Genomic DNA, 14,472 nt, shown 5'->3' with positions numbered 1-14,472 from the left:
TTTTTAGTCGCTGTGACATTGCATTAAAATGCAATAATGGGCTATCAAAATAACATATCTGCACCAAAATGGTATAATTAAAAACGTCAGCTCAGTCAGCACACAAAAAAATAAGCCCTCACCCGACCCCAGATCACAAAAAATGGAGACGCTATGGGTATCAGAAAATTGCACAATTTTTATTTTTTTTTAGCAAAATTTGGATTATTTTTTAACAACTTAAATAAAAGAAAACCTAGACATGTTTGGTGTCTATGAACTCATAATGACCTGGACAATCATAATGGCAGGTCAGTTTTAGCATTTAGAGAACTTAGCAAAAAAGCCAAACAAAAAACCAGTGTAGGATTGCACTTTGTTTGCAATTTCACCGCACTTGGAATTTTTCAGTTTTCTAGTACACGACATGCTAAAACCAATGATGTCGTTCAAAAGTAGAACCTGTCCCTCAAAAAATAAGCCCTCACATGGCCATATTGACAAAAAATAAAAAAAATCTTATGGCTCTAGGAAGGAGGGGAGCGAAAAATGAAAACACAAAACTGAAAAAAGCTAGGGTCATGAAAGGGTTAACAGAAATAAACACTTGAAATAGATCACTCTGTTTGTAATGACTCTATAAAATGAGTTTTACTTTTTGTATTGAAGAACTGAAATAAATTAACTTTTTGATGATATTCTAATTTTTTGAGAAGCACCTGTATATTAAAAGTCTGTCTTGTGACCTGATAAAACGGGATTAACCCTTCACTGCTTAGTGGATACTAATTTAGTTAGTACAATACTTTAGAAGATCAATGTGCGTTTCTTGGCCGTATACTGTGTACATCATACAGTAAAATATGCTTTAAATATAAGGAGCTTTCATAATTATAATCCATACATAAATATCAATTACGTTTTTAGATTAACATAATTATTCATGCATTTTTATTACATGTTGTTTTGACTATATAAGACTTTTCTACATAACATAATATGCAGAGGGAACAACAATGAACTTAAAATAGTTTTAAGAAAGCAAAAAATAATGGGGCAGCCTTAAGGTCCCCCATGTTGTATTTCAATGGTTGCAATTTAACCCTGAGCAATTTTTCATTTTTATTTTGCTGCTGATAAAGCCATGAGACGACTTATACTTTTGAATGACACCATCCATTTTATCATAAGGTTTACCGGGAAAAAAAAATATTTTTTTACTTTTTTATTTGTTAGTCCTCTTGAGGGACCTGAACCTGCCATCATCTAATTGTTTGTGCTATATTCAGCAATACCACAGTACTGCTGTATACTGTAAAAATTACAATCTTCTATGATGCCAAAAAAAACAGTTGCCCAGCACAATTTCCCACACTGTTAAAGCATCAGAGGGAAGGCTAATGTCATATTTCATCGCACTGTGGGCCTCCCCATGATGCCTTCAGCTGTGAGATCTAGTGGATTATCATATCTTGTTCAGTTGTGGTCAGTACCTAGGCCATCACAGATCAGCAGTCCCCAGGGGCGAACAGTTTTTTGGCAAAGTAATTTTCCATATCCAAAGTCACTGAGTAAGTCACTCTTTGTGTCTCTCCTGTAGAGTGTAAGCTCATATGGTCAGCAGGGTGCTCTCTCTCTTGCCTGTAGAGTGTAAATTCTTAAAGAGCGAAAGAACCTTGCTGACAATATCTCTTGTAGAGTTTAAGCTCTTATTATCAGCAAGTTTCGCTCTCTTAGCAAAGGATGAACCTGTGGGGTACCAGATGGGTTCCCGAACCCAGACCCCATTTCATTTGTTTATTGCACAGACCCCAGTCGGTGAATACTCCAATGAATGTACATCTGCTCTTGGTGCTTTCAAAGAGAGCAGGAGTACAATGATAAGAGTAGTACTCTCTGCAGCTGATGCCTATGACTGGCGGTAACCTTTTTACTGTCGGTCAGAACTGCTGGCTCACACGCTGTCATCTGTGTGTCAACGTGGCAACTACAGTGCTCTAACCACTGACCATTGACCATCTCATTGTCATACAGATGACAGCATGGGAAACACCTAATGTTTGGTCTGCCGAACCTGGACAGTAACACGGACTTCCTGGAGGTGTTCAGTATGGACCCTAAACTTTACTGTTCGGGTTCACCAATCTCTACTCTCTCTCCCTCTTTCTCTCTCCTGTAGTGTATATGTCCTTATGGTCAGTGAGGTCCTTTCTCTTATGTAGAGTGTAAGCTTTTATGGTCCAAAAGGTTCTCTCTCTCCCTCTATATCATTCCTGTAGTATGTAAGCTATTATAGTCAGCTGGGCATGATCTCTTTCTGCTTTCCCCAAGTGTATTTCCCGAGCAATTACAAGCCTTCTAGTATTTGTTCATCCACAACAAATATCTACATTTCTAACATTATCATATAACACTACAATTTACAAATAATATACAATTCCATTGACCAAACAAATTGGTGTATATTTTCAATACAGCAAAATGAGTCAATTTATGATTCTTAGTCTTACAACATTATGGCTCATTCACATGTCAGTGATATTCTTGTATGAGAAAATTGGTCTGAGTTTCATCAGATTTTCTCAGATGAGAAACAAAAAAAAGTTTCCCCATGTTTTCCTATCTACTGTATCAGTCCGTGAAAAATAGAGAGCCCACAGATGGTATCCGAGTATTATCTAATTTTTTCATGGACCTATAGATCTGCATTGTCATTTTTGATCCAACACGCAGATCAATAACAGACATGTCTCTGTGATGTTTTTCCCTCGGTTTGCAAAAAATCATGAACAGATGAACCGCCCCATTCAGTATTATATGTAAGTTACCTGTGAAAAACGTTCATCGTTGTTTCTATTTGGTCCAGATTTTAGACACAGGTGACTGTGAACAACCAACATCTTTTGCAACATTGCGTGATGATTTAACCTTTAAGAGTTTGATAATCCTCTCCTTTGTTTCAATTGACAACTCTCATGTTGGAGCCATGATTCATGTCAGTCCACTTGGTGCAACAGCTCTCCAAGGGGTGATCACTCCTTTTTAGATGCAGACTAACGAGCAGATCTAATTTGATGCATGTGCTATTTTTGGGTATAAACATTTACATGGTGATTCCATAATTTTTTCCTCAGAGTTGAGTGATTCCATAATTTTTCCCCTATGCTTAGTTAAAAAAGTAACCGTTACTGACTACCACATTTTTTGTTCTTGATTTCTTTTAGTGTTTCTTAAAGCCAGAAAGTTGCCATTTGAAACGGCATTAGTTTTGTGCCATGTCTGTGATCTGCTTTTTTTCTACAAAATTAAACAACTGAATGAACATCCTCTAAGGCCGGTGATTCCATAATTTTTGCCAGGCGTTGTCTAACGGATGTGTGAATGAGCCCTTAGATGAACACAAATAATTAAAGCAACATAAAAATAAGATTTTTTTTGTCCTAAACATTTACCGTATTTTTCCGACTATAAGACGCACTTTTTCCCAAAAAAAATTGTGAGGAAAATGGGGGGTGCGTCTTATAGTTGGAATGCAGGCTTACCGGCAGTGTGGCGGTGGCAGTGGTGCGGGGATGATGTCACGCGGTGAGCGTTATGGCATGAGCAGGGTCCCTTCCACATTTGAGGTGACGCCGTGGCCCGGTATTGAAGGAGAGCAGCAGAGCTGGGTGAGTCACGGCGTTCCCGGAGGCGGCGGACATCTTCCTGAGGCCACGCGTGCGCAGATTGAGTTTTCTGCTTCCTGGGGCTTCAGGAAAATGGCCGCGGGAGGCCGCGCATGCGCAGATTGAGATCGCGGCGGCCATTTTCCTGAAGCCGAGTTCGCAGATTGAGATATCGGCTTCAGGAAAATGGCCGCCGCGATCTCCATCTGTGCACGTGTGGCCTCCCGCAGCCATTTTCCTGCAGCCCTGGGAAGCAGAGCACTGAATCTGCGCACATGAGGCCTCAGGAAGATGGCCGCCGCCACCGGGAAAACCGTGACTCACCCAGCTTTGCTTCAATACCGCCGCGGCGTCACCTCAAAGGTGGAAGGGATCCTGGCCACTGCCACCTGAGGAAGTGACCGCACATCTGCCGCTGCCACAGCCTCCCCATGGACACCAGGCCATGGCGTTGCCCACCTAAGCAGGAAGGGACCCTGCTTAGGTGCACACCGTACCGACCACCGCGCCTCAGCATCACCGCACCTCTGCTGACACCATGCCTCCTGTGACCCTGCTCTGCCACTGCCTGCCCTCAGGTAAGAGATCTTAAATCCAGACAATAAGACGGACCCCCATCTTATAAAAAATATTTTTTTCTGCAATTTTCACCCCAAATTTGGGGTGCGTCTTATGGTACGGTGCATCTTATAGTCCAAAAAATACGGTAGTTATTTTTTAAAAGTCTTTTGAAGGTTCTTAAAGGGAATCTGTCATCAAGATTTTGCTATTTAATATGAAAGCAGCATAAAGTTGGGGCTAAGAGCCTGATTCAAGGTAGTTTTCAATAGGTTGTGTGTTACAGGTTCAATACAATCAGTATTTTATCAGCATGAGATTATTACTGCCTGACTAGGTCTCATGTGCAGGACAGTCAGGATATTTTGTGTAATCCCGACTCCACCCCTGATTGGTAGCTATCAGACAATACAGAGTGTACACAGGTAGCTGCCAATCAGTGGTGTGGGCAGGGTTGTACACAGGTCAGCATTCTGACCACTGCTTCTTCTACAACATAAAAAAACAAGAAATCTAACAAAACTACACAAAGGAGTCCAGTAAGTGAAACATTTCTGGAAACAGGGTTCCTGTCCCTACGTGATGCTGCTCTCAGATAACATAGCAAAATCCTGCTGACAGATTCCCTTTAATGTTATAAATTAAATACTCCTTTATTCTATTGATGCATTAACATTTGTGGAAATGCTGGGTTAATTATTCGTACTGTTATTTACAGAGGTACATCACTCCATTCTCAATCTGCTTCATTAAAATGTCCAGCTAAAAATGCTAAACAAACAATATACCTGAGTCACGCTGTTCGACTAGCACACATTTATATGAGCACGTAAAAACAGAGGGGATAGCAGGATTCTAGAAATAGACACCATAGTTTGTGGAGACAGGACGCAGAGCATAATCACTGGCATTTAAGGCAGACTGATTCAAAGTAACAGTACCCTGTGGTTATTCCTGAACCACCTGCTGTCCAATACGATTATTTAGAAGAAGAATTTGGATAGCGGATTGTGGAATGGAAAGCACCTGGCTCCTAATGCAAACAATATTACATTTATCACATTCATTAAAAGATCCATATATTGACAATCAGATAAAGCTGCAAACACATAGAACATATCAGCCGGTATTTCCTCATGCTCTCAAAAGCACAGTTTATTTTTTTCCGACTCTCAAACACAAAAGTAAGAAATGTCCAGTGATACAAAATGTATTTAGTGAGTGGCTGTAAATTCTGGAAAGCGTTCAAGGATTTACAGCAGTGTGGCAGCTGAATTTGCTGACTCTATTCATAGTAGAAAACAAGCCGACAGATTGCTACAGCTACATGGCAGGGATTCCCTTTCATGCAAAACAGAGTATTAGTTAGAGGTGATTGAAGCAAAGGAGACTGGCACGGGAAAAAAAAGGAAATGAGTGGGAAAAAGTTATGAGCGTTCGAAAACCAGCATGGACAAATGAACCAGTGGGAGTCCTGCCACTGCAGATTATAGGGTCTAGAAAAAAGAGAAAGCCCTGAAAACAGAGATTTTATAGTCTTTTCTACATACAGGAAAAGTACTGTAACAATACGATCTATGAAGCTCCCAGGCATGTTCTAAACCTTCCTAAGCGCATAGCTTACTTAGCAATGCTATAAAGATGATTGGGTATACTCAACGCTACAGCTGTGAAGGATCTACCTGGGATTGATGCAGTTGGCTTATATTCTCTATCTGCCAATCCTCCAGATGCCATCCTTTAGTAAAAAAAAATGTCAGTATACTTAGATCTATAAATGTTAATATTACATCAAATCTCCAGATTTTGTTTTCTTTTTAACAGCTTTCGAGCCATGGCAACTTGAAGGATGAATGATCTGTAAGAAGATCGATCTTGTGCATGTCTAGATAGGTCCACCAGGGTCTTCTCTGCCATTATCTTTATATTGTCAACCCATCAGGTTGCTGGTCTTCCTCATCTCTTTGTTCCTTCAGACCATGATGTCCTTTTCCAGTGATTGCTCTCTTCATATGATGCGTCCAAAATATAGGTAAGTTATAGCTTGATGATCCTTGCTTTGAGTGACATGTCTGGCTTGATTTCTTCCAAAATTGATTTGTTTGTTCTTGTTGTCATAAATGGTAATGATAACATCCTTCTCCAGCGCCACATTTCAAAGGCATCTATTCTTCTTTTGTTTTTTTTTTATCGCCCAGTTTTGCATCCAAATGTTACCACACAAAAAATATCAAACTATGTATGAACCATATCTTCATCACCAGTGAAATGTTCTTCTATTTAAAGACCTTTTCCAGTGACTTCATTGTTGGTTTTTCATAGCTATTCTCCCATTGACATCCCGTGTCGTCGTTGCATCTTCAGAGGTCATTGATCTGAGTAGGTTGAAGTCCTTTACAACGTCCAGTTCATCTCCATACATCTCAAATGTGTCCTGGTCGTACCTAGGACTAGTTAATATCTATGTCTTCTTTGTGTTGAATAGCAGGCCAATGTTCGAGCTTTGCCTCTTGACAATCCATCATAAGTCCTTCTTTCCATCTACGCTTGTTGCTTTAATGTTGTATTGTCTGTTTATGTAAAGGAGAAGGTGAAGAAAATCCTGGCTCTTAAGGACTTGCTTAGCAGTAGTGGATTTTGCAAAGGGCATCTGCGACTGCACATTTGCTAGTCCGATGTGAGCTGAATTGAGTAGTTATTCCTGCGCATAACACATCTTAGAAACAACTCTTGGATATGAATGACGTTGTTTCTTCTAAAAGAGAAGGCCTATATTTTTTAAGTCCTTTACAAATCTATTTCAAACTTTCATCCAAGCTTTTCATATACAATTTGGGCAACATGCCCTAACTGCATAGTTTTAAGGGAAATCTATTTCTCAAGTATTGCCATGAACTTGTTTAAGGATTTTTTTTTAAAAAAAAGGTTGACATTACTTTTTTACTTTTTATACTTTTGTGGATGGAAGCTCTCGGTGAATACTACAAGGGTTTCCCATACTATATAATCTGAAGACAAGCAATAACACAAGATTATTATAACATATTAGGGCATGTTATAGTGTATCAGGGAATCAGGTGTCATACTTTGCATCCTGTCAACAGTTCTTATACTAAGCCAAAATCAAAAAAGCCCTGTAAGGGACAAGATCTTGTAGCAAAGAGTTCTTTGCAAATTGAATGGTGTGATTTGTATCATTTTGGTACAATTGCTTGGCTTAGACCATTATGTCAACAACTGTATATTAATTCCTTTTTTGTCATCTAGGATGCCCTAATGGTATATGTATATTTATAATATCAGACATATTAATCTTAACAATCTGGACGGACGTAAGATTTCCACTTTAACTGGTGGATATTCTCTTTGTGTGTGTTCCTAACACAACACCAATACCAATTTTTACATGTCTCTTTATTTTAATATTTATTTATATCTACATGATCATCACTTCACACTCTAACGAAATTTTGATATACTTTTATGTTATTCAAATTGATACTCTTCTTTTATATCTTTTTACACATTTTAGTGTTTCACATCACTGTCATTTTAATTAGGAGATATCTTCCTCTTTGCATTTTTGAACATTTTCTTGCATTATTGCAAAGGCTTCTATTGCACTGTCACTTTTATTGTACTTGCTTTTTTGCAGTATATAATGATTCTCTCTAATGATTTTCTCTTTTTCTATTACTTGTCCCTTTAAAATGATATAAGGGCTTCATTTGCACTGCTAATTTATTTTATATTTATTACTTTTCCTTTTGTGCTCATATTATGATTAGTGTTTTACTGTCACTTTATTCACGTTTTATCTATATAATATTATACAGTGTCTTTAATGAACAAATGTTTGCATCTTCAAAAACCCTTCTGTTGTTGCTATTGTATTCTGTGCAATTTCCTTTAAAATTCATTAGGTTCACGACCTATGAGGCTTTTATGCACATATCTAGATAGATCCGATACCTATTCACTTGTATAATGCATCTACTTCATTTCCGACACACTTTTCTCTTTGGCGAGTGGTGCGCATGCCGGTGTGATTCCCGCTCATTTATATGCTCAGTCGCGTCTGCTCCCAAGGCGATGCTGCGATGGCCTGGCCGGGAGCCTCACTCACGTCAATAAGTGCTAGTGGCTCAGGGTCATGTGATCGTGATGTTGCCATGACGCCTCTGATGATGCGACTGATGTGCGCGAGGGCGGTCACATGCGCCAATCAACACTAGGGTCCCATTACAATGGTATTGTTATGTGAAATTTCATAGGTTACCAATTGACATTTATGGATGCTGGGTATATTACTTGGCCACTCCTGCGATAGAAGGCACTGGTGACGAAACGCACGTAGGGGTTTCTGGCACCACACTCTCAGCTTGGGTAATATTACTTGTTATTTACTTTTGTACACCTTTGATTTGTTTCTTCTTACTTTAACTTCTGATGTTGAATCTGCATCATATAGTGCATTATCTATAATAGTTAACTTGTGTTATTGTATATTACTACTTATAAGATTATTCTCCTATAGACTGCACTATATGGTAACACTTCTTGACTTTACATTGAACTACATCATTTGTCCATATTATATCTTGCAACCAAATATTTGCTCATTATGTATTGATATTTTGACCTTAGCTGGCTATTGGTGTCACTATTGGCTAGCTGTGTATGTACCTTTTTAATTATTTTTATAATTCCTAATAAAGTTTGTTATTTAATCTTAACCTTGATTATGTGGTTTCTTCTACACCTGTTTCCTGTATGAGATACATAAGTCAATATCATTATAACATATTAGAGCATGTTATAGTGTATCAGGGAAACCTGTGTGTCATTCTTTGCATCCTGACAACAGTTCTTATACTAAGATAATATGGAAAAAACCTGTAAGGGCAGTAAAAAGTTCTCGGGTTACAAACCTGTCCATGGCTTCTCACAACTGATGTTCTGTCAAGCTCCACCCTTAACTTTTCATGACTTTCATGAAGGACTTCAACTTTTTATCATACAAATTCAATAATCAGAATATACTATTGAAATATATCAATGCCACTTGGTGGACACATATTTCATATGCATATCCTGACAGAGAATCACATAATTATGTTTTCTTTCTTTTCTCATAGAAGACCATTTCAGGGTGTATGTTGATGAAAGAGGAAAAGTAAAGAAGAATGTGCTATTTTTGTATTCGCAAATATACTTAGAATTCCAAAGGTCTTCCGATAGAAGAATAATTACATTGCAACCTACCATTTAACTTTACTATTGCGTTGATTGCATGTTGTCCAGCAGAGAAACTTGTCAGACCTACACAGTTAATGGACAATTAACTACCCATTTACTAATGATCAGATATCCTGCAAACAAACAACCATATTAACCTTACAGCGGTGGGCAGTATTGCTTAAGAAAAAAAAAGTGTATGTAAGGACAGCATGAGTACTTGTCTACATTAGCTTCATCCTGATTTCTAATTAATCAGAGAACCATTTAAACCATTTTATATCTCCATAGCAACAGTTTTATATTTACCAGATTAATTTTCTCTTAGGAGTTTTGGTAATGTATTACGGAGTATTTTGCATTTTTACTATGCTTGTATTAAAAAAAGTGCTGGAAAATTAGAAAATTGCAGTCGTATAGGCAAAGTGAACTATTAAGCTGAAAGGGATTCCCAAGAGAGAGTCTTTAATCTTATCACACGCTTGTCACCAGTCACCATACTTAAGATGCAAGCCGATAAACACAGCTACAAATGTATAAAGAGTCGGTTATGGAGGTGCAACGATGAAGATTTTTGTTACAAATAATAACTCAAGTTGGAGTCTGAGTATTTTTTCGAAAGACAGTTTACAAAAAAACATATTTTATCATAACGGTGTAATATTCTCTGCTGTAAAGTACTGCAGAATATAATAGCAATAATAACCAAATATATTTATTCTTTATATTTGGCAGCAAGTTTTCATACACAGAGACCAATTGGCTCAATACAATACGATAGTGCTCAGTCAAAAATGAGCATAAAGAATAAGATATCAGCTACTCCATTACAGATGCAGAAAGCTACATCTCTAAAGGTGGTTTACATGTACCTTAATTTCAGAAAGGACAAGAAAAACACCTTTTTTTCACCTTAGTCTCAAGACCCCATTTTCGTAGGATGATAATCGAGTTTGGAATGCTATTGTGTAAAAGGAAATTTCTACTCTATACTTTGTGATCCAGTTTTGTCATTTTTTTATTATACTTAGCAGTATTGTTTCATAAAAATGCTCAATTACCCCAAAAATGTAAGCTTTGTTCAAATGAGCAAAACTATTTACAACCATAGCGAGAGGAGGTAACCTACTGCCAGACACTTTTGGCACCACTAATCTTCTCAGGTATGATGAAATGCAACAGTTGTGAGGTCCAATACTCATTAGACTCTTAAGAAGTATTAACCCTCCAAGATAATTGAGATTTAGTGTTGTTTAGAGATAAGTGAACCAGAACTGTAAAGGTTGGGGTTTGTACCGGTGCTGAACTCCAAACGCAGACTTCTGCCAGAAGTCTGTTTTAGTGCTCGGAATTGCGGAGAGAGAGAGACTGTGACTCTGCTTCCTCTGGCAGCCCCCTTGCCATTGCTACAATCATTTTACAGCATCAAAGTTCGGTTCCCCATAATCTTCCATGGGGTTAGGGTCCTGGTTCAAGTTCAGGTAGTGTTCTGGTAGCCGAACCTATTTTGGTACTGAACCCAACGAACTGGAATATCCATGGGTCCGCTTATCCTTAGTGTTCCTAAAAATGCTCATTTTCATAATTGTCTTCCATGTAAACTGGCTGCCGATCACCAGATGAATGAGCAACATGCTCGTTCACAGGGTGAAATGATTTTCTGTGCAGCGTAAAAAATAACTTTTGTCGGTGGCGCATAGCCCTGTGTAAAAATGACACACTGTGGAGAAGCCTGGCAGGCTATGTGCACTGAGCAATCTAGTATAGCTATGCATAGATCTAGTATAGATTTAGTATAGATTGCTAAGTGTGTCTAGTTTGCTTTGGTGTGTGTATGTAAACAGGCAGTCAAACTACCACGGATCCATGAAAAAGCATGTTAAGTGGATACCGATGAATTTGATGAGATCAGCTGACATTTGGCTAGCTTTAAGGTACCGTCACACTAAACGATATCACTAGCGATCCGTGACGTTGCAGCGTCCTGGATAGTGATATCGTTGTGTTTGACACGCAGCAGCGATCAGGATTCTGCTGTGATATCGCTGGTCGTTGATTAAAGTTCAGAACTTTATTTGGTCGTCAGATCGCCGTGTATCGTTGTGTTTGACAGCAAAAGCAACGATACCAGCGATGTTTTACAATGGTAACCAGGGTAAATATCAGGTTACTAAGCGCAGGGCCGCGCTTAGTAACCCGATGTTTACCCTGGTTACCAGTGTAAAATGTAAAAAAACAAACAGTACATACTCACCTTCTGATGTCTGTCACACGTCCCTCGCTGTCCGCTTCCTGCACTGACTGAGCGCCGGCCGTAAAGTGAAAGCACAGCACAGCGGTGACGTCACCGCTCTGCTGTTAGGGCCGGCACTGAGTCAGTGCAGGAAACGGACGCCGGGGGACGCGAAGGTGAGTATGTAGTGTTTGTTTTTTTACATTTTACACTGGTAACCAGGGTAAACATCAGGTTACTAAGCGCGGCCCTGCGCTTAGCAACCCGATGTTTACCCTGGTTACCCAGGGACCTCGGCATCGTTGGTCGCTGGAGAGCGGTCTGTGTGACAGCTCTCCAGCGACCAAACAGCGACGCTGCAGTGATCGGCATCGTTGTCTGTATCGCTGCAGCGTCGCTTAGTGTGACGGTACCTTTAGTTAGCAGCTTCTGTGTCATACAAGTGCTCCATCCAAAAAAAGGGTTTCATGTAGGACTAACAACCAGAACACGAATATAGGGATCTCATAGAAGCCTTGGAAGTCAGTGAGCTGAAAACCAAAATACTGCCAGTATGCAATTAAAATAAGATCTTTCACCAGGTTTGTGCACCCCAACGAACGTGAGAGCAGCATAAAGTATCAACAGTAGGCCTGATTACCATTCTGGGTCACTTTCATATTTGCCATACTTTTTCTAAAAATCAATGTTTAAGTAAGCCAAGTTCTGGAGTGTTCCCCATTCGCACATGCTGTGGAGTGGTCAAGTCATATCCGCCACTAACTGACAGCTTTGAAAGCTGTCATACCAAGGGGAGATCCCTATTTATGAATACAAAGAGTCAGAGCTTGGCTCACGGCAGCAAATGCATTTTGATTTTATGAAAACTATAGCAGAAAATACCCCAGTGGTGGAATTGCCATCTCTGCTACTACTATACGCTGCCTTCTGGATTCACGGGTTAAAACTTGTGACTGATTCCTTTTAACGATGATGTCTAGGACATATACATTGTTGAGATATCCTAAAGATAGGTCACCAATATCAGATCGGTGAGGGTCTGACACTGGGCACCTCTATTTTGTCTTGGTCAGATATACACAGTATATAGAGCTAGAACAGCAAAGGTTTGCTCTCTGTGCAGTGGTCATTGTCAGGTACTGCAGCAGATAACTTTGTCTTCAATAAGAGATGAGCTGTAGTAGCCATTACACAGTATACAAAACCACATTTTTATGTTTCTGTACACTGTGTATGTTTGACTGCATCAAGAGTCACAAGGGTGGGGGTGATGTCTGTTGGGACTCCATAGATCTGTTATTACTGACATATCCAATGGATAGGCCATTAATATCCAAGTCCTGGACAACCACTTTAACTTTAGAGGGTTACTTTTGGAAGGACTGACATTTTGATTTGCTTTACGCAAGATCTGAGGTGCAGCTGCATGAGTTAAAAATCCAAAGAGCACCAAATTACTAGCCATAACACCATGTGTGGATATTTCCATGTATCTCTGAAACTCAAGGAGAAATTCTAATATAAGGTAAATTCTAATATAGTTGTGTGAAAAAGGGTTTGCACCCCTTCCTGATTTCCTATTTTTTGCATGTTTGTCACATTTAAATGTTTCAGATCACCAATAAAATTTAAATATTAGACAAAGATAGAAATTAAACACAAAATTCAGTTTTTAAATGAAAGTCTTTATTATTACGGGAAAAGACATACAAACCTACAGGGTCCTGTGTGAAAAAGTGTTTGCCCCCTAAGCATAATAACTGGTTAATAACTGGCAATGAGTCTTTTATATCGCTCTGGAGATTTTTTTTGCCCACTCAACTTTGCAGAATTGTTGTAATTCAGCCACACTGGAGGGTTTCCGAGCATGTACCGCCTTTTTAAGGTCATGCCACATCATCTCAATCAGATTAAGGTAGTACTTTGACTAGGCCGCTCCAAAGTTTTAATTTTGTTTTTCTTAAGCCATTCTAAGGTGGATTTGGTGATGTGTTTGGATCATTGCCCTGCTGCATAACCCAAGTGCGCTTCAGCTTGAGGTCATGACCAGATGGCAGGACATTCTCCTTCTGGATTTTTTGAAAGATAGCAGAATTCATAGGTCTATTTACCACAGCAAGTCTTTCGAGCCCTGAAACATCCCCAGACCGTCACACTACTACCACTATATTTTAATGTTGGTATGATGTTCCTTTTCTGAATTGCTGTGTTACTTCTACACCAGATGTAATGGGATATACACATTCCAAAAAGTTCAAGTTTTGTCTCGTCAGTCCACAAAGTCTTCTCCCAAAAGCCTTGGGGATCATCAAGATCCTTTCTGGCAAAACTGAGATGAGCCTTTATGTTCTTCTTGCTCAGCAGTGGTTTTCATCTCGGAACTCTGCCACGCAGGCCATTTTTGCACTGTCTCTTTCTTATGGTGGAGTCATGAACACTGACCTTAACGGAGGCAAGTAAGCAGTTCTTTGGATGTTGTTGTGGGGTCTTTTGTGTCCTCTTAGATGCATCGTTGCTGCGCTATTGGGGTAATTTTGATCGCCCGGCCACTCTTGGGAAGGTTCACCACTTTTCCATGTTTTCACCATTTGTGGATAATGGCTCTTACTGTGGTTCGCTTCAATCCCGAAGCTTGAAAAATGGCTTTATAACCTTTTCCAGACAGATAGATCTCAATTACTTTGTTTCTCATTTATTTCAGAATTTCTTTGCATTGCGGCAAGATATTTAGCTTTTGACTATCTTTTGGTCTACTTCACTTTGTCAAGTATGTCCTAGTTAAGTGATTTCTTGATTGAG

At 39.2% G+C, this 14,472-nt stretch overlaps 1 protein-coding gene across 9 annotated transcripts in view; it reads right to left on the bottom strand.

The window, feature by feature from the left end:
• Positions 1–14,472, bottom strand: part of TENM3 (teneurin transmembrane protein 3) — a 1,770,339-nt gene that overhangs the window by 1,564,007 nt on the left and 191,860 nt on the right. The window lies entirely within an intron of this gene.

The sequence above is a fragment of the Ranitomeya variabilis genome, chromosome 1, assembly GCF_051348905.1.
Source record: "Ranitomeya variabilis isolate aRanVar5 chromosome 1, aRanVar5.hap1, whole genome shotgun sequence".
NCBI lineage: Eukaryota > Metazoa > Chordata > Amphibia > Anura > Dendrobatidae > Ranitomeya > Ranitomeya variabilis.
The sequence above is the reverse complement of the archived record's forward strand: the minus strand, read 5'-3'. Positions and strand labels throughout refer to the sequence as shown.